Source organism: Amphibalanus amphitrite, unplaced genomic scaffold, assembly GCF_019059575.1.
Source record: "Amphibalanus amphitrite isolate SeventyFive unplaced genomic scaffold, NRLGWU_Aamphi_draft 002080F_arrow, whole genome shotgun sequence".
In the NCBI taxonomy this organism is placed as follows: domain Eukaryota; kingdom Metazoa; phylum Arthropoda; class Thecostraca; order Balanomorpha; family Balanidae; genus Amphibalanus; species Amphibalanus amphitrite.
In genome coordinates this window covers 36,408-59,808 of record NW_024883573.1, presented here as the reverse complement: position 1 = coordinate 59,808, position 23,401 = coordinate 36,408, and the positions used below count along the sequence as shown (strand labels likewise).

General features: G+C 48.7%; 1 long non-coding RNA gene across 1 annotated transcript in view; it reads left to right on the top strand.

Moving 5' to 3' along the window:
• The first annotated feature begins 2,176 nt into the window (after positions 1–2,176).
• LOC122376277 overlaps positions 2,177–23,401 on the top strand; it is a 55,401-nt gene continuing 34,176 nt past the window's right edge. Inside the window, exons 1-3 of the long non-coding RNA XR_006255581.1 lie at positions 2,177–2,259; positions 2,810–2,951; positions 21,754–21,803. This is a non-coding gene — a long non-coding RNA (uncharacterized LOC122376277). The remainder of the gene's footprint in view (positions 2,260–2,809; positions 2,952–21,753; positions 21,804–23,401) is intronic.

Genomic DNA, 23,401 nt, shown 5'->3' with positions numbered 1-23,401 from the left:
TGTATATGGGGACTACTTCGCCAATCTTCCAATCAGAGGGGAGACTTCCTGCTTCCAGTGATTTTGCAAATAGCAAACTCAAGGGTACGGACAGGGGGCCTGCAGACTCGCGGAGCACTCGGGGATGAATAGCATCCGGCCCTGGCGAGCTAGTTGGCTTCAAGACCGCCAGCTTAGCCTCAACTTTCTGTGGCGATACATCCACGTCAACCAGTGGGGGTCCCTGGAAGTTGCATGGCAGAGCTGGGGGAGGCTCAGCTCCCTCTGAGGTGTAGACGCTGGAGAAGAACCTGCTTAGTACTTCAGCTTTTGCTCGGTTGCTGGACACAAGCTCACCGTTGTCATCCATCAGGTCTTCAACACGGCACCTAGTACGCAGCCTAGAGTTGGCGTACCTCCAAAATGCTTTGGGGTTCTGTCTGAGGTTCGATGCCAGCTTTGACTCGTGGTCCCTTCGAAGTTTTCTCGTCAGGCCCCTAAGCTGATTTCTGCACCTCACAAACCGGGCATGATCCACGTTGTCGAGAGTTTGACGGTAGACGCCCCACAGCACCTGCTTCCTCTTTCTCAGCTGCATCGCCGCCCGATTCATGTAGAGGTTCTTCCTGGAGTGGGCGCTTCTCTTGACCGAACAGTCTTCAACGTCTCCGGTGATTTGCGACTTGAACGATTCGTATGCTTCTTCCAGGTCCAAGTTTCTGATATCATCCCAGTTTCGTGACCTCAGGACACCTGCAAGGCGCTCGTAGTTGATGTGTAGAATCGGTGGGCGGTGTGAGGTACACACATCCGCATAGCAAACAATAGTAAATTTCAGGACAACATGATCGCTTCTGGCGAGTCCAGGAAGGTGCTCGAGATTACGAATCATGCCTTCTTCGTTGGTTAACACCAGGTCCAGTGGTTAACACCAGGTTCTTCCACATCTTTCACTGAAAATGTTCATCCTAAACAACAAAATGACCTTTTTTTGACAAAATCCAAAAGTTGCATGGTATAGTCAATAAAACAGGTGCAGTGCATAATATTGAGCCATTGCAACATTACCTCTGACTCCGGAGTCAGGGTTGGTAAGATTTTGGCAACCCCAACTTCGACTACGAGCAGAAATATCATTCTCCATGCCTCTTCAAACCTTTCTCCATGCTGAACTTTTGTGCATTAAGTAATTACTTCCTGTAAATATGAGAAGGAGACTCACTTCTCCAGTCAGTTTGTAATGCATAATCTACAGCACAAACTTCCTACTGACTGGCGCGTCTCTTAAATGCAGGGTTCCTTGTTCCTTCCTCTCTCACTTTCTCCACCATTTTCCTCCCCGCACGCAAAAGGAACCAAACCAGGTAAGTCAACCAGGTAAGTCAACCAGGTAAGACGTAAGTCAAATATCGACTCCGACTGACTCCAACTCCGCAGTCCGCAGCACTGCTCAGAAGTCAGAACCCATGACAAGGCAGGTCGACAATGAACACCTGCTACAACTAGAGGCATAATTGATCAATCTCTGATTAGCTTACCATTGTAAGAACTCCCACAATGATAGACCCATTCTGGAGATCACATCCACAACAGCTTCGCTTCAAAATCGGCATTTTCGAAATAAATATGCCCCTACTTCCTAAAAAGTCAGACACCACCCTACACCTCTCTCAAGACACCTTTTGTGCTTTTGTGTGTGCAAAATGAAAAAAAAACTACGCCCATATTGCGCCATATTCGTAAGCAATGCGTGACTGCTTCCAAATTGAAGGAAAGTAGAGTTATTTATGCCAGTTATTTTTACTGTTAAAATGCAGCTAAATTGGGTTAGGAGGATAATGACGAAGGCTGTAGTAGGAAATGTCTTTGTTGTCATTTCAGTCAGGAAGCGAGACACAAGATTTTATTTGAAAATGAATATTTCTGTCCAGTTTCTGCATCGTGTTTGAGCGGTTGGCGATCAAACTAGTGAGTTCTGTCTTTTCTTCTATAATTGATGTTTCTCTCTGTTTTAACTTAGCTGCGGTTATTTTCCGATGCAATTTGATCATTTAGTCTTCATAAACACATCAAAGCATCTTTATAAATTATTGTAATTAGCTGGTGATGTAAAGAGTGAACGGAATTATTTTTCTTCGAATTATTGCAGTAGATTTACCGCTCAGGTCAAAGTCAATACAAAAACCTTGATATATTTGCACTTTGTCACTGCCTTCGTCGCATTGCGGGTGTCAGGGGTAATTTATTAGATGGATTTATTGGTATTGTGACCGTTGAAAGGTATGCTTGCCTTATTTGGTATCTCAAACGCTGATAAAAAACGCTGATTGATATTGCCGGCTGCCCTTGGTCCTAGTCATCGATGCTGTAGGAAATTGAAATGGAGTGAAGTACTTGAGTCGGTCATGTTTGACGTTTTGATATTTCAGAGTTTCACTGCATGATCATCATTGCATATTAACTGATGTGCACGTTGAATACTCACATCACCGGTAAAACATTCATTCAAATATTTGGCCGTGGTACATAGTTGTGGTTAGATTGTTGCATCACAAGGCCGAGTAAATCACCTAAAAAGTTAAACACATTATTGGTCAGATAAATTGCATCAAGTAACAAATCATTACTTCCTTTTCATTTCAAACATTACCAAATCTTTGTTCAGAAGTGCAATTCACTCAGCAGCAGTGTTGTGGGTGTATAATTGACCATCTTCCCCAATGGGCATTTTCATCGCTTGTCGCGGCAAGTTGAGTTGAGTGATAGTCTTGGTCCAAAGTTCTTGGTCATTGCCTTTATGTGGCCACTGACATCCTGTGTTTGTTTTCAGGTGGTGCTCTATCAGTCGCCTTAGTGGTGAACCAGTGGCATTGACACAGGAGTTCATCACTTCACCTACCACCAGGAGGGATCCCTCCTTCAGATCCAAGTCTGCTGTGAGCATCAGCTTCTATCCAGACAGCACCCATGAGGTGAGCCTGCCGCACTGCTGGCTGGATGAGACTGGGACTGAGAGACTGCCTCACATTGGTATTTGGTTCTGTGTAGTCAGCCCAGTCTTCTGTCTGGATGCCCCTATCACAGACTCAGTCATTTTTACAGGTCATCAAGGACATATTTTCTTTCATTGAAGAATAATGTTTCAAGTCTGACCATTAATGTGCCCATGAGCCCAGCTCCCCTACCTGTCCTAGACAGGTAGAGATTGGGTAAGCAGACTTTAGGAGGGCACGCAAATTATTGTTAGGTGATGAGGTAATGGCCTTTTTAGGTCATCAAATCCATTGCTAATCTCACAATTATATCCCTTCAATCATCATGACAGATTACGATCGGTATAATGTCAAACCATTGGATCCCCCCCCATGGTATGCGCCCTGTTCGTAACAAGCAAGGACAGGGTCAGATGCGCCATGGAGCTCCAATCAGTCATTCACCACTTGCCTCCTGATTCCTGCATTCCCACAATGCCTGGCCTTCCTTCACATGTCATTTACCCATTTTGTTTGCGGATGAGACAGCATTTGCATTACACTTCACAGCCGTTTCTCTCTCTTTCTTTCTTTCTTTGTGAAGCATTAGCACCAACTACGAGTCGAGTTTGTCGACTTGTCGAGTTTCCACAATTCACATGCAGACGCACAACACCAGTTCCCTGACTCAAGGCCCACCCGCTGGCCCCAGCTTGTGTCCAACTACATTCTTTGGAATTGGCGCGTCTCTGAACGACTTGGGTTTCCCTCCTTCTCACTCCTCTCCTAAGAGCAAGGCTGAGGAAACCCAACAGGTGAGTTAAACAGGTGAATCACCTAGCATTAGTTGCATCATATGAAAGTAACCTGGCTGGTATATTTTAGCATTTAATCAAATAAAAATTCTGAGTTAAATAGGAAAAATTGTTAGTGCAGATTGATGCTTGCTGGGCTGTGGAGTCGATGGATTTTAGAGTGACTACAATTCTGACTCCAGCTTTAATAATAGACTCTGACTCCAACTCCAATTCTGACTCTGGAAGATTCTATGAAAATCCATATCATGATATTGAAGCTCATAATGGAAATGTTTTTATCCTGCCTGAAATGATCCCTTGTGCATTCCAAGGCTTTGCGTTGCAAATATGCATTAAAAATAACATGCAGAATTAAAAAGCAGGTTCTGGGGAATTCACCGTCTTTGCTTCTTTCGCTGAAAACGTTCATCCAAAATCACAAAATGGCCTGTGGCTGTCTTTCGACAAAATCTAATTTTGAGCGCAGTATCGTCAATCAAACAGATGCGGTGCATGACGTTGAGCCATGCAGCGTTAACTCTGAGTCGGTAAGATTTTGGTGACTCCAACTCCGGGCAGAACTGTGGATCTGACCGACTCCAACTCCGACTCCTACTCGTCGACCCAGCTTAACTTCACCACCTTTCTGCTTTCAACCAACTCTATAAATTGACTTCAACCCTGCTCGAACAATGGCGGACGGAAGTAGTATCCGGTGACCGGAAGTACTGACAGTATCCGGTGACCGGAAGTACCGACATCCGGTCTGGATTCCCGTGGGTATGCCTACTCAGGAAGAGTAGGGGAGTGAGGGGCAGAGGGAGGTGAGCGTGCTGCCCCACGGGGCGGGGCTGGCGGTAACTGAGTTTGTGCCGAGTGGCGCCGCGAGTGCCTCAGGCCGGGGGTGGGGGGGGTGGGGGGTGGCGGAGACGGTAGATGAAAGGCCGTAGATCAGACGCCACCGGACCCCGGTGGCGCCCGGACTCTGGAGAGCCAGATCAGTCCAAGAGCAGGCGTTTCGACAGTGGCGGAAATCACATATTCGGCGGGATGAAATTGCGACAGAAAAACCGGTCATTGGGTGGGCGAGGGTCATGGACTGTTGATGATTTTATGTAACCATAGGTCATGCTTTTTTGTAAGAATTCTTGTTGTAAGTTATTCAGTTCATGTTTATCATAGAAGAAGATTAGCATAGAAGAAGATTAGCTGAGTTGAAGTCTTTTGTTTCAACACGGCTCTAGAACGGTTAGTCTTCAAACACCGAGCCCAAAGAACGTCTTCAGAAATACGTGCGGTAGCGAAAACAAGTGATGTTATCTCAGACCATTTCAACTATGTATGACGGAGATTAAGCCACATCGCGACGTTCAGATATGCGCCAGTATGCGGTTAAGACGTGGAATGGAGATTGCCTTGCCGTAGGTCTCCGGCGGGATGACATTAGCGCCGTCAGCGCGTCTGAAATGAATGTAAATGGCTCGGCGGCGGCCGGCGGGCCGCAGCTTTACTCAGCAAAGGTCAGCGGTTGGAGGAGCCCTCCTTTACCCGTCTCTGCCCAGGGAGAGCACTGGATCCTTCAATGTCTTCGTTCTTCTTTTGTAATCCTTTTATAACTAATGCGGTCGTGCAGTGCTAAATATTATCGTCTTACTGAACCTTGGCCTTATACTCGCGAGCAGCTAGGTATATGTATGTAGGTACTTTTGTTTCTAATCAAATTGGTCTGCGATTGGTGCAAAATGACCCCAGCAGTCGGCGCGCCCTAAAGCTCCAATAAACAAACAAACAAGAGTTGGTCTGCGATGAATTCCGTTTTCATCGATTTGTTTTATCATGGTGGGAGTTATGAGGCACCTATTGCGTTCACCATAGTCCAGTTATATTTCAGTTGAGACAAGTATAATAACACGGAACAAAAATGATAGACGAACGCGTTTCGGCTAAATCACCGTCATCAGCGTCTAAAAGGAGAACAAGAGGCACACATCGAGCAAATATCACAGTTCAATCCAAGGCTATAGAACTCCAGGTAAGGACACCAGCCGTTTGACCTTGAACGCCGCCGGCCGGCCGATGACGTCATTGGAGGCAAGCCGGCTCGGCGGACACACAAGGCGAATGCATAACGGAGGGGCGTTGGAACGTTGCGGGAGCCGGGGAGATATTTTAATGTGGTTGCATACCACCATTGTTATGTTGCTTGATCTACAGACTGCATTCTTTTAACCCGCGCCCCACTGGGGTCTGTGTATAACACGCCCTACTGGGGGGGGGCTATTCATAGCCCCCCCTCCTAACTCCGAAACTACTGGGCCGATCGTCAAAATTCAAACGGCGTCTGATAGCCCCGGAAAAACTGTCGAGCGAAACCTAATTTCATTGACCTCGAGGGCACCGATGACGTCACAGGTCAGGTCAAAGTAAAAATTATTAGCATTTTGGCTTGTTCACCTTTTGGGCTCTGGCCGCCGTCTTACAAGTCAGATCAGGCTCATTTTTGGTTTCCACACTCGTGAACAGATTCTCTAGATACCTTGAGGGTACCAAACTTGTACTTTGATTTTCAGGTCAGGGTCAGGTCATCACAGGTCACGAAAATATTATACCATGCGTCGGTCACGTGACACATGTTTTATGGTCCATTTAGGCCATAGATTTCGAATTTGATGTCGTCTGTGTCATTCGAGGTCATTTTGAGTCGAACTTAGCTTAGGTCAGGTCACTTTCAGGTCAAAAAAGGTCAAATTTTGAAGTTAAAATTTTTCAACAAAAAAGGTGTCTATTGGATGCAGTTTGAGCTCAGGAACACGATGGTGCCATTTATATTGGTGTACGATGTCAAATACGTACTGAAAAATTGATTTGAAAAATTAATAATTGTGAATTTTTTGCAATGATGCGTATAACTTGGCCATTTTTGAAGATATTTAGCTAAAACTTGCTAGAGTTAGTCATAATCATGCGTTCTGTCACATATATTCCGGCTTTTTCGAAAAGTCAAAAACTTTTTGAGAAAAATATAAAAATATCAATTTTGAATATTATTATATAAAATTTTCAGAATTTTCAAAATTTTGAAAATCCGAGATAGCAGTTTGATAGCGCGGTCAATTCTGAGTTCTTTCATGCAAAGAAATTGGATCTAGCTTAAAAACTGAGCTCTTGGGAGCGATTGCCGTGGTTCAATGTTTTGCGTCGAAATCGGCCGAACATGACGTCACTCTGACGTCATTTCCGGCCGACCTATGGTAGCTACAAAGTTCAAATTTCGACACAAGGTGTCAAATTGATGCAGCCAGAGGTACTGAAAGTTTGGCGTCGATCCGTTAAGCGGTTTGGAAATTATTGCAGAAAAACGGGAGGGGGGGCTATAAATAGCCCCCCCCCAGTGGGGCGCGGGTTAAACCTCGATGCATCCTAGGCCTGGATGGTGCGTACATTCGTGGAACGATCACCCCGTCCGACGTCCGTGGTCGAAGCTTAAAGGCACTAAGACGGGTGCAATAACGGTGATCCGATCCCGTCTTTGGCGAATCTAGAGGGGTCGTAAGGACCCAGGCCGAATCTGACCGCCTATTTTTAGGGAAACTGGGTGGGTGAATTGACAACCGATGGCTTAAGAGATGATGAGAAGGGATCCCGTCGTCGATTGTTGTTTGACAGACAACACATGTTGTACTGGGCGTATGACCATCAGAGGTAATGCCTGAACGTAGGCAAGCATAATTGGTCTGTCATACTGTTTAGGAATACAAAATGGTAATGGAGATCATTGAGGATATGATCTCTACATTACGGAAATTCACTAATTACTACGGCCCATAGGGGCACCACCGGAGCTGTTGTTTTGCCGTCGGTCCCAGGCAATTCCAGGGAGCTGCAGTACCCGGCGGCCAAAGCGGCCACCTCGTCGACTCGCAGGTCCTGTGGGATTCCGTGATGCTTCAGTGCTTCACCCACAGAAGCACGGGCATAGCAGTAGGATGTGGGGCTAGGTGTCTGTCCACCTCTTCATTGAAAGAACAACGTATACAGCGCCTGGTCCCGCCGAAGCTCGGTATCGACCGTGACTTATTCGCAACTGGCGGATCCAGGAAGCGGTCTTGGACAATGCGGGGGCTTACCCCAAAAAGGTTTATCGGAATTAATTTAAAAAACTCGGATTTCGATTCCTTGTGCACTGCTGTGCAGTGTGATTAACCAACATTTCCTCAGAAAATTTGTTAAGTTTTCTTTTATTCTCGAAAAGCGAGTTCGGGCGCTGCCCTTGTGGGGGAAGACATTTGCCCCAAATGCCTTCCCCTGGATCCGCCAGTGGGTTGCCCCACTCCGAGCGTGACTAAAACGTCTTCAAACCCACCAGAAACCGATGGTAAGGTGAATTTAAATCTAATAACTCATCTCTGTCTGCCCGCCTAAATATACTACACATGGTACGGCACCCGGCCCTGTCGGAGCTATGAGCCGATCGTGATATTTTCGGCTTTCCCCATCCCAAGCTCGATTAGAAACGTTCTCCTTCCCCACCCGATTGCTTATGTCAATTCAAATTCAATACCTGATCTCTGTCTGCCCGACCATAACCCATTCATTGCACACCGTTCAGCGCCCGGCCCCGCCAGAATATCCTAGCGCGCTGAGCAGTTGCCTCCAGCCGCGTCATCGCGAGGCCCCGCGCGGCCCATAAATGAATACATTGCGCGAATAGCCGTGTCGCCCCCCTGGTTCAATCGTTTTGATTTTTACATACACTTTTAAACAAGCATGTGACAATGTGGTTACATTTCCTTTGACAAAGAGAAAATATCCTAAAAGAATCCTAAGAGAATAACCACATTGTACAGTTTACACAGGTGTTGCACAATTCATATGTGGATGTTTAAAATGCCAAACAACGCCGCTGCTTTTGCCCACTTCATGAAACCAACCCTGACATTAATGGTATCACTCGTAGCAATAAACGCCGCTTCAGTAGCCTTTCTGTTGTCGCGATTACTACATGACGTGAGTACCTTTGCCCCGTCCCAGTATGGGAGATGGTTTGAGTTCTGAGCATGTAGAACAAACGCACTGTGTTGCATGTTATTTCGTAGGTCACGTCTGTGCTCTTTTAATCTCGTTCCAATACCCCTTCCCGTCTCCCCGATGTATTTCTTATTGCAAGACCCGCATGGAACCTGATATACAACGCTGTTGCCATTATCCTTTTTGTTACTTTCTCTATTTCTTGATAGCATGTCACCCACCTTTTTACCCGAAGTAAAGGACACTTTAAAACCTATAGTCTCGAGTTCTTTCGCAATCGTTGTGGCCGTGATCGAGTTCGGCATCGTGATGTATCGTTCGTCTTTTTTCTTGGTTTTTGTTGTTGAGGATCGTTTTCGTATGTTAAGGGCCTTTCGTTTAAGATCCAATAAATATCCTTTCGGATATTTCAGCTTCATGAAGGAAAGCATGATATGCTCGATCTCGTCATCCACATATTTTAACTCGATCACGGCCACAACGATTGCGAAAGAACTCGAGACTATAGGTTTTAAAGTGTCCTTTACTTCGGGTAAAAAGGTGGGTGACATGCTATCAAGAAATAGAGAAAGTAACAAAAAGGATAATGGCAACAGCGTTGTATATCAGGTTCCATGCGGGTCTTGCAATAAGAAATACATCGGGGAGACGGGAAGGGGTATTGGAACGAGATTAAAAGAGCACAGACGTGACCTACGAAATAACATGCAACACAGTGCGTTTGTTCTACATGCTCAGAACTCAAACCATCTCCCATACTGGGACGGGGCAAAGGTACTCACGTCATGTAGTAATCGCGACAACAGAAAGGCTACTGAAGCGGCGTTTATTGCTACGAGTGATACCATTAATGTCAGGGTTGGTTTCATGAAGTGGGCAAAAGCAGCGGCGTTGTTTGGCATTTTAAACATCCACATATGAATTGTGCAACACCTGTGTAAACTGTACAATGTGGTTATTCTCTTAGGATTCTTTTAGGATATTTTCTCTTTGTCAAAGGAAATGTAACCACATTGTCACATGCTTGTTTAAAAGTGTATGTAAAAATCAAAACGATTGAACTGTGATATTTGCTCGATGTGTGCCTCTTGTTCTCCTTTTAGACGCTGATGACGGTGATTTAGCCGAAACGCGTTCGTCTATCATTTTTGTTCCGTGTTATTATAGTCCAGTTAGTTTGTGACTGTCCCTGACCCTGATGCTCTATTTGTTCTCGTAGTTGCTTGGCTCCGTAGTTTTTCATTGAATGTTGCATTCTTCCTTTGGCACCCCATGCTCGTTGCTGTGACCGTGAGAGTTGACCAATAAGATTAGGTAATGCCTATATTAAAAAGTATCGAAGAATGCAACGCCTCTTGTGAATATATTCGTATATCCAACCTGTGCATCGAAATGCAGAGAGTTTTATACTCCGCCATAAAGTGACCTTGTGCGTTTTGGTTTGATAGTTAAGCCAGCTGAATGAGAGTATATTGACGTAGGTATGACAAACAGACGATGGGACACCTCCATTACAGTACCCCAGACGCGGACAAGGCCCTGCCCGTGCTCGGCCGGGCATGCCGTGGCCACCGCTCGGTGGGCTGTGCCGCCGTGGGGGGGGGGGGGGGTGCTAATGCCGACCTGGAATGTGGGCTACCCGTGAGGAATGTCGTTGTGCTGCAACAGCCGCCCCCGGGGGGGGGGGGGAGGCCGGGGAGGGTATGTCATTAAACCGGGCGGATGTGGGTGTTTGCTAATCAGCAACATACGGTAAGCTGGTGAATGGCTAGACATAGGAAATAGTGAATGAATGACGTCTGATTATTTCCGGCGGTTCGTCTGAGTGTCTGGAGGATGTCCGTTTTCCGACACAGCTTTAGCCAATCCTTTATCAGGAAGTGTTTATGCTGGACGCGCGAACCGGAATCCATTGTGAGTGGACATGGCGCTGCGATCACCCGGAACTCCGTGAGACGTCAGAGTGACGTCATTGATTGCCGATAAGGCGCGCTTACAACAGAGACAGCGGTGTTCAAACGGCGCTCAAAGCACGGCGGCCTGGAGTGGCGACGAGTGCTGATAATGGCCCTGTTCCGTCCCAGCTCTGCACCACCCACCCCTCCCCTGCTCGGCACGGTTCGTGACTGACAGCGAGCCAGTGTCTATATCCATGTCTTTGTTTGCCAATGTGTGGAGTATTCCCTAGCTGGCACCGGTCAGTTTTGTCTGGTATTCCGGTCGAGGCGTGCTATCTGTCCGGTGTTCGACGGCTTCCGCCGGGCAGTTATCGCTGCCAGTGCGGTCTCCAGTGGGGTCTGTCGTCTGGCCTTTTCTTGCTCTGCTTGTTAACCATTTGAGTAGCGACCTAGCTTTTCAAAGTAATGCTTGCATTTTGTTATATTTAAAGAAAATGCACTAAATTCGAATTAATAATTATTATTAGCCACATTTCGGAGTTGATCGATCGTTGTGTATTCTTTATAAAAGCTGACAGTTTCGGATCATCTTGATCCCTTCTCAAAGATGATCATGAAAACACATGATAAACGAATGTGTTTTCATGATATCTTTGAGAAGGGATCGAGAATCGAGATGGATCGAGACTGTCAGCTTTTATAAAGGAACACACATCGATCGATCGACTCTGAAGTTCGGCTTATTATAATTTTGTTTTATCCATTTCCTATAACCAAGATCGTATGCATCCACAAATAAACCAAGACTGGGTTAACCTAAATCATGTTTGCTGCTGATGCCCTGGTTTTGGCTTTTCAAATATAATTTTCCTTTACCTATTTTTGTTATTGTGCAGTTCTTTGGCGTGCGAATATCTAACTATGCAAAACTTGTAGCCAGCTCTCCCTTCTATCCCGCCTTGTATTCCACCGCTAGAATGGATTCAGCGCTTTCCAACGCATCGAGTGCTCCTCAGGGAATCCCCGGCACGAATAATGTAAACAGGACTTATTGGGCCGGGCTCCACGTTATCTCCTGCCGGGGTATTTGTTTCACACGCAAGGAATCGATAATGGAACTAGCTACGCTGGTGATAAACAGAATCAGGAAACCAGCGGGTAACTCAAAACAAACGCTGTAACGATATAAGTGCAGAACAAAGCGAAGCCTGAACAAATATCGCGGTACCTGTAGGGATCAAAGTTAACACGTAACCCCAATGGTTATCTGTTCAATGCATCCCATTGATACCATACCTATTCCGTATCTCTTTTCGATGGAGTGTGTTTCACTGCCAGCGTCCTACATATCATCTCTTTCTGTATGATAAGGTCACAACTCCCCTTCTCTGAACAGTTAAGTGAAGTGGTCGCCTGTCTTGGACAGTTCCCGTCTTCACAGGTTCGTTCGGTGAGAGTCTGTCCGGGGATCTTTCTTTGCTATCTGTCAGACGCCTGCCAGTGTGGAGTTATTTCAGGCTGCCGGGAAATCCCATCATGCAGAGGCGTCCTGGGACATATATTCTGCACGGATGTCCCCTCTGACAGTGTCACTGTATAATTTCCGATATCATCTCGTGTTGGACTACCGGGATTTTCCCGGGAAATCCTGGCACTGCCGACCCTGTCTCTGCTGCACTCGACTCACTTTCTCCTTTTATCTTTGCCTCTGTGTTCGTCCTACTTCTCTTTTCTCTTTGTCTGTGTGATCGTCCTTCTACTTTTCGTTCTTCTCCTCTTTCATCTTTTCATGTCTGTCTGACTGTCTGTCTGTCACTGTCTCTCTGTTTCTGTGTCTCTCCCTCTCTCCTCTCCTCCTCCTCCTCTCTCTCTCTCTCTCTCTCTCTCTCTCTCTCTCTCTCTCTCTCTCTCTCTCTCTCTCTCTCTCTCTCTCTCTCTCTCTCTATCATGAGTTATTTTAGGTGGTTCGATGACAGATGTATTGTTGTTTTACGAGTAGGTGATCTCTCCAACTACGAAAACGCTCTGGGTTGCCACTCTGGGCTGCTAGTGGGGCTAGAACCATGAGTCTGGTTTGCTATGTAGCTAACGCTGAGCTGAATACGTGCCCCCAAGACCCTATTGCAGCGCTATTGTTTATCAGTGGTGACACACAAGTGATGCAGATAGGAAAGCCATTGACGTAATCACCGGCATTGAACAGTTTTTTGTCGTCATTACTTTATTTGATCAATCAGACACCCTGATATAGTGAAGCTAAGACAAGGCGCGGTCAGCGTATCAAACAGCGCAGACCACTTACGTTTTGTCACGATACACTACGGGCCGTATCGTGCCGTCACGATCGTGACTCACGCGTCGGGCTCCTCCACCGGTCGCCTGGAGACTCCAAGGCGCCAGTGGACGACTCTGACTAACACGGCGTCGTACAACCGTCCCGTGACTCACCCTGACTCTGCTCCACCCTCCGATATCCCTCCCTTGACCGGGGTCTGGTGCATTGTAGTAGTACGGTACCCCTCCCTAGTACGGGTCAGGGTAGGGGTGGGGGGTGGGGAGGGGGGTCGTAGCGTCGACCCAAGTGTGGATCGTAGCGTCGACCCAAAGTACACCGCACGCGCCGCGCCGCGCCAGTTGTTATCGCGTGCTGGGCCCGGCAGCAGAGACAGTGACGTCATCATTCGATAGTGACGTCATCAGTCGGCTGTGACGTCACTCGATAAGGCGATGGTCGATGGCGGAGCCCCCGAGCGGCGATTGGGGCGATGGGACGACTGGAGACGAGTGGAAATGGAACAAAAACTTTGTGAGAGACTTTCCCGCAGCGTCTGAAAGTTTGTGATTGGTGCGTGGGATAAACTGCGGATGGAAATACACGTCGTTATTGGACGGGGGACCCAGGCAATTCACTTGTGTGCAGCTAATATTGGAAGACTTGTTAGGCGGACGTTTGATAGCTTGAGCTCAATTATTGATAATTATCAAAATCGAGAGTGCTATTTTGTCCTGTATGCCGAAAGGAAAAAACATGGTGACAGGTTGCCGATAATTGAATTTGGATGACTGGAATGGGATTTATTAGCCGGCGGCACGAACCAACAGAACGGAACTCGAACCCATCCCCTTGTTTGCCACCTGTCGTCTTCACTAGCCGTCGGCGGCTGCCATAAGCCACAGTCATGAAATCTGCAGTGGAGATCCTTAGAAAATAACCCTATGCCAACCAATTTCTCAAGTGCACATTGTGATAAGTGACCGCGACCATATTCATATTGTGATAGTGTGATGTATCTCTTTTGTGTCTTGTGGTTTGAAGTTTGAGCCTACCAGTGATGATATTGATAGTTGATGCGCTAACACTTACCGGACACTAAAATATCACCTCAGATGCCTTTGACACGGCAATAATGGCACCCTACACTGACTCTGACACTGACACCATGTCTCTACCTGTGACTCTGTGTAAGTTGACCTGCCCCGGTCCCGGCGGTGGCTGGTAATTGGTCCGAGTTGCTCACCCAAACGCCACCTCCGAGAGACATTGAACGTGCCGCGGGGGCCGACGGGCGGTACCGAGATGACTGATGATGATAGACGAGAACCTGGCGCCGCGGAATGAGCTCCCAAACCGCCCCTGAGACGCCCCCGGAGCTGCATTTCATGGAAACTGACAGTGTGGCCCGGAGCGGTACTTGTCGCAATTGGGGTGTCTTCAATAGTTCACCTTTCCGCTGTGAGGGTCTCGTATGGTTCGTTATTGCGCATTCATATCGTTGCGTTAGGTGGTGTATTGCGATCGTTTCCATGCTTTCAGTGCCGATGTTTGGCAGTGGGTGTCCACTGTACATTGATCCGGGGGCAGACTGTCGGAGCTTGGCTCTGTTTTCGGCTATCCTACCACCATTCAGACCCTGTGGGGTATCGGACGGACGGCCATTGGTCCTGCGGGCTAAATGGATGATGGTCATTGAACCTGTATCTAGCCGGTGCAGGCTCTGCGAAGACTGTCAGTTGATGTTTGGGCAGACGATCAGTAATTCTGTCCTTCAATCTGACACGTTATGCTATATTTCGGGAAAACATTGCCTATATATAGTATTTTTTTTTCTTATCTTGGAATGGCCCGTAGCGTATTTCCTTCGCGGATTTGCTTATATAGCATGTACGGATATACATACACTGAGTCTGATCTCACCAGTACCACCAGACCAGCTGTGTTATACCGCGGGGTATCCACCAGCGCACTTATGACCCCACACGTGTCTCCCTCATTGACATGCCGGCCCGCCCGTCTATGGCTGATTGCTGTGTGCGATAGACGAGACGAGAATAGACGGCAGCGTTGCTGGGTAACAACAGCGCGGCTGTGACGTTTCTCTGACGTCCCCGCTCCACTCTGGGTCGGTTCTCTGCCGTATTGTATCGAGAGTCTTCGCTAATGGACCGTCCACGGCCGGAAATGTTATATAAACGCTGTCCGACTGCTGTGGTGGATCAGAGTGAGGCTGTCGTGTTGGTATCGTGGCTCGGGATGAGACGTTTCTTTTGGTCCTTTGGCTCAGGCTGATACTTTTCGTTGGTCTTTTGGCTTAGACTGAGACGATTTCGGCACAATTATGGTTCAGGCTGATATTTTTTTCGTTGCTTTTTTGGCCTAGACAGAGGCCTTCTTGTTGGTCTGTGGTTCACACTTGTCCTTTCCGTCCTCATCGATTTCCACCTTCCTCCGCTTCAGTCCACATCTCCGCGTCTTCTCCGTCCTCTTCTCTCCTTTCTCATTATCTTGTCTCTTCATTTGCCCTCCCTGATCACGCTCTCTATTCCCTGCTTTCCTTTTGTCATTTCCTCTCCTTCCATCCGCCTCACTCTTCCTCTGTCAATCTCCCCGTCCACTGTCCTCCCTCTCTCACTTCTTCCTTCTGTCCACCTCCCTCATCTCGCTCCTCTCGGACTCACCGTCCGCCGGCCGAAGAGCAGCCGGGAGCCCTGCGTCGTCCGCCGGCCCGCTCCAGTGCCGTTACCGATGATTGATTGACACATTGTCTGGCGTTGGCGGGCCGAACGACAGAGCACAGACATAAAACCCACCGACCGGCCGTCCCAGAGGTCCCGGCTAGAGGTGCACAATTCGCCAGGGCGGCCCACGGGATAGCTGTAAATTGTTGGACAGTTCACTTAAATGGGCTGCAAAATACGTGAGTGGATGGGTATGAGGGATGAAACATGATCCGGGTTGTTTCGCTGAAGAGATGCCGAACAACCTTTGAATTTCGGGGATATACCAAACACCAGTCAATGGACATTGTCAATGGCTGGGGATGATAAACATGCGAAACACTATCCTTTTCAAATTTGCAAATTAGCCTCGATTGAATTATGTAAGACCTGAATGATACGCTTTGTAAATGCCTGACATGGTTTTAGAATATTTTTCACATTTTGTCCCTGGAATATGCTTGGTACATCCCTAGCACAACTACATAATGACCTTACTAAATCTCCTCTATAGGTCAGAAATCCCCGGAGGACTCTCAGGCTACATCAGGAGTTCCTCGATAGATCACAGAGAGGTAAATTGACTCTGGACAGATCCCCTGACGAGAACCGACGGCTAGGTCCGCCAGAGGTCGCCAGGGAATCCTGTATCCGCCGTGACCTTCTGAAGGCGACAGTCGCAGTCGTTCCACTGGGTGACAGGCTCACTCAGTCTTTCCGGTAGCTTGGGATGCCTGCAGTGTGATGTTGGGTATTTTTAAGACGCGACAGAGCGCGCATTTCTACAACACAGGAAATGTGGCGGAAAATGTATCGCAGGTGGCACTGAGTGGGGCTTTCATCTGTGCATCAGATCCTGTTTGCTTTTTTGTCGAAGCAACCGTATCCGCTTTTATCCATTATGTTTTCTTGCGAGCTTTTTTATCCCCCGACCTTGTATGTCATGCTTTGGAAATGCGCGATCGGTGCTACCTTTTCATCCAAGCGATGATCGTGCTTACTCGGTCAAAGTTATCATCATGATATTAGCCCTTTGAGCATCGTCACTCCTTTGCGCCGGTCCTCTGAAGCGGCGGCACGCTGGGTGACTGATGGCCCTCCCGAACTGTCCGCGAGGGTATCCCGTGGCCATCCTGGGCCCGATTCCCTCCAATGCCGTGTACCCTGGGGGATGCGCTACCCATGGACAGCCACGTTCGCTCACGACCGCACAGCCACGAGCGATGACGCTGTCGTTCCTCCCCTTCCCTCCGGTAAATGAGGCGGGCCTCTCCGTGCTGCTACTTCGTCATCCTCTTCGCCCTTCCTTTCTATCGCCACTGCCTCCTTCTTCCATCCCCTAGGCGCCCGCGCTTGGTTGCTATCAAACATCGTGGCTCTTATACTCGTATACATATAGTTACATGATGTGAATCGCACATCGAAGAATTCAAACATGCATTCCTTCCATACTTACTACTTCTTGCTCTGTCCGTACCTTGACGTCATTTCTTTTTTATCACCTCCTTCTTCGTTCTTGTTCTTCGTCCGCCGCCTCCGCCGCCTCCGATGGCGCCCCCGCGGAGTCGTTCTTCGTTTCCCTATGCAACCACCCATATCAGTATCAGTAGTCGCCCATACTCCTTCGCTATCGCCGGCGGCGCACTGGGGGCCTTCTCTTCCGGCGCCGTCCGTACCACCTCAGTAGCCGCCCATACCGCGGCCACAACTGCCTCCCCCGCGCGGCGGCGTGGACTCGCCGGCTGCCATCGATCCTGCGCAGAGAGATCGGTCGGTGGTGCGACTCGGCGCCGCCGGGCGGGGCGGCGGGCCGCGGCCGGTACTGACCGGTCGCCAGTGAGGTGCGGTCGATAGGAGCTGCCGGTGGTGCTGTCTGTTCGTCTGTCCACCTGTCTGTCTGTCTGGAGGGGAGGAGGGTGAGCAGGGTGTGAGAAGCGGATGGAGGCCCTGCGAGAGCAGTGATCAGGTGAGAATGGGTCACGTTCTCACCTGTCCTGGTGGGGAGGGGCTGTTATCTCTCCGTCACTTTCTGGTCGTCTTCCTTCTGATGAATTTGTTCCTCTAGTCGCTTTGTTTGATATTCGATAGCGTCTCTTGTGCGGAGCGCTCATCCACCGCACACCACGTGCAGCATATCCGGCCATAATTTAGTTTGTTAATCACCTGTACACCCCCGTTCGGCAGACACATTTCACCCTCTGCCCCTCTCTGACTTCTGATTGGCGCACTTCTCGCCCGAGTCGGACGGCTCGTTCTTTCCTTATGTCTGAGGGTGCGGTGTGTCTGCTGTATCATTTTGGTTAGACTTCACGTTTTTATGACGCCTCGGCTTCGTGAAATCGTCGACTGATGCTTATTTCGTCCCCGCATATCCCGTCCGAGAATGCCGTGAGTTGCAACCATTTCCGTTTTAGCGGGCGCTAGGCACGGACAGAAAATGTATTCAGCCAGTCCGCGGTATCATTCATGCTATTGTTAGGGCTCATATCTCTTGACAGTTCCTTTCAAATTGTGCATAATTTAGCCAGCACCGGTCTGCCTTTCTGCATTCATGAGTTGCTATATCCTGCCCACTCACCCAAAGCGCCGAATCGTCCACCAGCCCAGCCGGCCCGGTATCCCCGTGTCTCGCCGTCCGGTCATATCGACCCTCCCTGCCCGGGCTGACTGGCGGAGCCCTGACTACGGAACCTTCCTACGGGGGAGCCGGCCACGCCCTTTGACCAGCTGACTGCCGGGCCGGAGAGTCGTTACGGCGCCCCGCGTCCTACGGTCCCCTCTCAGTCAGTCGGGAGAGAAGCTAGAAGGTGCTGCGCGGTCGATGATCCGACGACTACTCGTATGCTTTATTAGTTCTCCGTAGCTGCTGTCCCATTGCGATTTGTCATAATGCCATTCTAAATACATTATGAAACAGCTCGTATGGATTCCGTGATATGGATTGCATCCCTTCTTCTGTATCTGTCTTCCTCGCTATGCATATCGGACGAAGTTACCTTCCTTGTGAGGGACTGTGAACTGAGTGGTGTCGTGCGGTACAGCCTACCAGCTCAGGCAGGCATGGTGCTGACATCTATCGGCGGGATTTTCGTACAGCTTCGGCCGGGCCGCACTGGGCTGCTAGAGCGTGTCATGTTAGGCTACTGTGAGACGCCAGGTTGAGTCAATGTGGGGCCCATGTTGATGTAACGTGGAGCACCATGTTGTGCTACGTGGGACGCCATGTTGAGCCAACATTGCACAGCATGCTTATCCAATGTGGGGTGCAATGCTGGACAAGCGTATGGTGGTATGTTTAGCAAGCGTGGTTCGTCATGCTTAGCAAACGTGGGGTCCGTGGGCGCCATTTTGATTTTGAGCTCACGTAATGCTGATGCTGGTCAAACGTGGATAGCTGGCTATATCGAACTAGCGTAGCTCTCTCCAAGCGTTATTCTGAGCCACCGAACGGATGGATCTATATTCCTGGACTGCGTGTGGGAACGAAGCCAGACCACAGTCGTTATATAGTTACGTGAGGCTTTGTCGGGTGGGACGTGTGTAGATGTGGCGTTATTAATTTATGTCCCGGCCAATGCGACAGCAGGTGTTGGCGCTGGGTTGGTTATTCGATACCCCTGTAGTGGTGGGTATGTTTGCCTCACCAATCATACGCTGACAAGTGACATATATAGCATTAGTGTGGCTAACAGTTTGGAGGATTGTTACTGAAGTTTTCTCTACTCTGCGCCTGCGGTGAAGGCCAGTCGACGATACGATATTTAACGCTACTTTCCGCGCTTGGTTCGAATAGATTCGGTCTTTACAGATACTAGGGAAGTGCTGGAACACATGAGGCGACCGCATGACGTCGATGACCTCAATATAGTTACGACTCGGATGAACTTTACCTTCAGTATGACGCTCTCACTGACGAACTTGTCGTGAGTTTGACAGGTAGTGCCTACGAGGTTCGTGGTATTTCCTCATAGCGTGAGCCGTATTTTAAGTTTACTGTTCTTGAAGTGAGCTAACCGGAGTCCTGACTGGTAACATTATTCTTGAGAGATTGTTCAGTTTGTTCATGAAGAATTATTGAGTTTGGTGATAACTACCCGATTTCTTCGTTTGCCTCAAATAACTAGTGGGGTGAGTGGCAATTGACAAAGCTTAGTGATAGACGTCATTTCTACGATAGTATCCTACTCTTCTTTATCAGCTGTCTTGCCTTTTCATATTGTGCTGTTCTTTTCACACGTCAGTAGGCCTCAAAACGTGCTGCTGTGTGCGTACCGCAACGTGCAATAACACTTTTTAGCATACCACATGGCAACAGTCCTACCCTGGTGTGTCGTACCTTGGCTACCTTTGTGTATCATACTTTGGTGTGTCATATTCCGTAACGTACCTTTTAGAGTAGGTACCGTGCCGTTCCGTGACTTTCCGTGTCGCGCCGTACCATGGCGTGTCGTTCCGTGCTCGCCGGCACCGCGCCCGCCGGTCGGCACCTGTTGAAAGCGAAAGGTATCGATGTGCGTCCCGGCTCCATCTTGACGCACTGAGGGTGTCAGCGCTGAGGAAATCGTCCGGAGGGAACTGGAGGGAACGGCACGGGACGGGACGGGACGGGACGGGACGGGAACTGGACGGGCTGGAACGGAAAGTGACGAGATGGGACAGGCGTGGAATGAATCAATGGAAGGAAACCGTAATGAGACCGAACGGAAAAATTTCTTAGGGAGCGCTATTACATACAGGCAGTATGTACGGCTGGCCAGGTGATTTCGGCCGAGGGTATGATTTAAAATTGTGTAGCTTGCTGGTATGCATCAAATAACCTTTTTATGTTGCTCGAAACCTCTGCCTCTGTGGAAAACGTGGCCACGCTTCACGTTTGTCAGGAGCTGCACTTTTACTGTCGAGTGGTACTGAGGTAAAATTGGTCGCCTGCCGGTGGCCGGCGTCGCTACTGCGCGTTCCCCGTGATCCAGCTCAAGAGCCGCCTTCAAAGACGCCAAAAGGCCTGGCGAGCTTTTATGACGGTCTCCTTACACGATGAGTGCTATTTCTTTAACCGCAGAGGCGTGCTTTTATGACTTGGTTGAATGGATTCCTGAGATGAAATTAATGAAGGTGGTGCGCCCAGGCTTAATCTCGTCTTTAATGTCTCTTCTTTCATCTTTTTGAGTGGTACATGCGTAATTTTAGTCTTGTGACGCTAAGATGATTGATGTTACGTGGTGATTGCACATTGCATCAGTTAAATTGCGTGTGAGAATTACGACTTGTGGAACCACGACGTGTTGATCATTTGTGTTTATTCCTGCAAACGATATTCCCTGCTTTCCGACTGCCCAGTGGCAGTGTCTCTCCTTTCACCAACTGACTGGATTTTCTTGTGTTCCTGCCACCACGATGAGCAGTGCTTCCCGTTCGTTTCCCCATCAGACTGACCGCCGACTCGCGTTTCTTGCCCCCGGAGCGCCCAGCAAATCGAGTGTGTTGCCCTCATACCGACCACTAGCTCACGTGTTTGAACCCAACATTTCCACTCCAGTAAACCGTAACAAACTGAGCTCTGATTCCCATGTTTGTTTGACCTCAGGCTGTCAGGGGTCGAGTGTTGGGTCTACCTGTTATGCCACTGTGTTTGTTCGTTTCTCTCCAGGCGAATGGTGACCCGGTGTGTGTTTATGATTCCGGAATGACCTAATCTGTCCCCAGATTGACCTCTGTCTTTGAATTATGCCCTCTGACCTCAGTATCCGCAGGTGACTCTCGCTCAGAGATGCCATTGACTATCGTATAGGTATCTGTTGTTCCGTAGGCGACTCCAGGTATGTGTGTTTGTCCCCAAACAGACCTCTGACCTCTTACATGTGACCTGTGACCTGTGACCTCTGCCTTCTGACATGTGTGTCTTCAGGCTCTCTCAGATGGCTCTCCCTCAGAATATCGTATATCTGTTGTTCCGTAGGCGACTCGCTATGTGCGTTTGTCCCCTGACTGACATCTGACCCCTTGCTGTTTTCAAACGGACCGGTGTCTCCCTCTGCGCGTTTGTCCCAGACTGACCTCTGACCCCCGCCCTTTGTGTCTGTGCAGGCGGACCGGTGACCCTCGTGTTCAGCCACCACGGGTAGCTGCAGTTTCCGGTGAGTGTTCCGTCTAACAACATTAACCTCACTGTTTCAAGTTCAAGGCCCATTAGTTATAACTGAGCTCATTTCGCCGAACTTTGCTCTAATTTCTCTCGTAGTTAGGCCGCTTCCGCGAACCATGTCTGCGTCTTCAGATATTTTAAACGAATGAAAAGTAGTCTGGGATACATAACCGTATTTTATTATCATTTACATGCGCTTTTCGAGGGCTTGTGCACTCTGAGAGTTCCACTCATCGTGGCAGGGGATAAAGCTCCGCATTAGGCTCTATAGCACACGTTCTTGAGATAAATCCCGATTTTCACCACGGTTGGCTGGGTCTCAGGAGGCGGGCTGTCTCCTCTCAAAGCGCGACTGAATTGTTTCGGAGATGGAAACGGGCACCGTCTGGCGTCCAGCCGACAGGTTCGCTGCGGCTGGCATGTTGTTACGGATGGGGTTGAAAAACAGCACTCCTGAGGGATAAGAGGATACGCCGATTCGGCTTTGTAGGAGCTGGGGATGAACCGAGGCGTCGGCTCATGCAGCGATGGCCGAATCGTTATGGATGAAACATACTTCACTTGATAACCATAAATTGCATTTCAAAGCATATTCAATTTGTTGCTAAGACAGCTGTGTTGGTGGCTTGCTTTCATCCATCCTTATTTCCATGGTGTCTTATGTTCTTATATGGTGCTATCCAATGAGAGCATACTTTCCCGCTACCGTTCGAGTGCCTGATTTTAGAGTGCAGTAGTGTTGAGCACAAACACGGCTATTTTCACATTTCAATGTATTGTTAGCCGCAGCTGGATCAGCCCCGACGGCGTGCCGTGCGGGCCAGTATACCCTCCCAGGCGGCGATGGTGCTGCCACCTCTCGGTGTTTTTCTCGTCCCCGCCTGCACCCCGCGATCCACTGCTCCCCTGCTCCTCTGCCGTTCTGAGAGGATCAATACACGTGTTGGAATGCGGGCCGGGCCGCCCGTGATGCCGCCAATAAGGCGAAATTTGCATCTCCGTCCTCTGGAGCGGCCGACGCGCTGACCGGAATGGATGAAAATTAGCATCACGAGGGGGACGAGATATCCTCTGAGACGATCATTGCGCTGTTAGCTTCTTATCATACTGCGTATTACCGTATTTGTGCAGCGTATTTGATGGGTTACTGGTTCATACCAGTCGCAAGTGGACGAAATATGGACGATAGTCTCTATTCTTGGCCGCATGGGTGATATCTTCATTTTCAGTATTGCTGCGCAGTGCGCATACAATATTTACGTCCCTCTTATTGACTTAACAAGAGCCGGCGACAGCTATAAGTAAGTCAATGACGCGGCAAATGCATTCAGTGTTCCATTTGTGGATGTCAAGTAACTTAGTAAAGTACGCATCTGGGGTAGGCTGCTGCATCCCCCGCATTTTCTTATTGAACTGATGCGCGTTTTACGCATGCCGGCTAGGAATCTGGTATGTACCGATGCGAGGCATAGTTGAAGAAGCGCTTACTTTTCTTGTTTTCTATGGCAATGACTAATGAGACCATTTACGCTTCCCTGATGCTGGACGAGACAGAGGCATCCCTAGATGGGGGTTTTTGGCTGGTCCTGT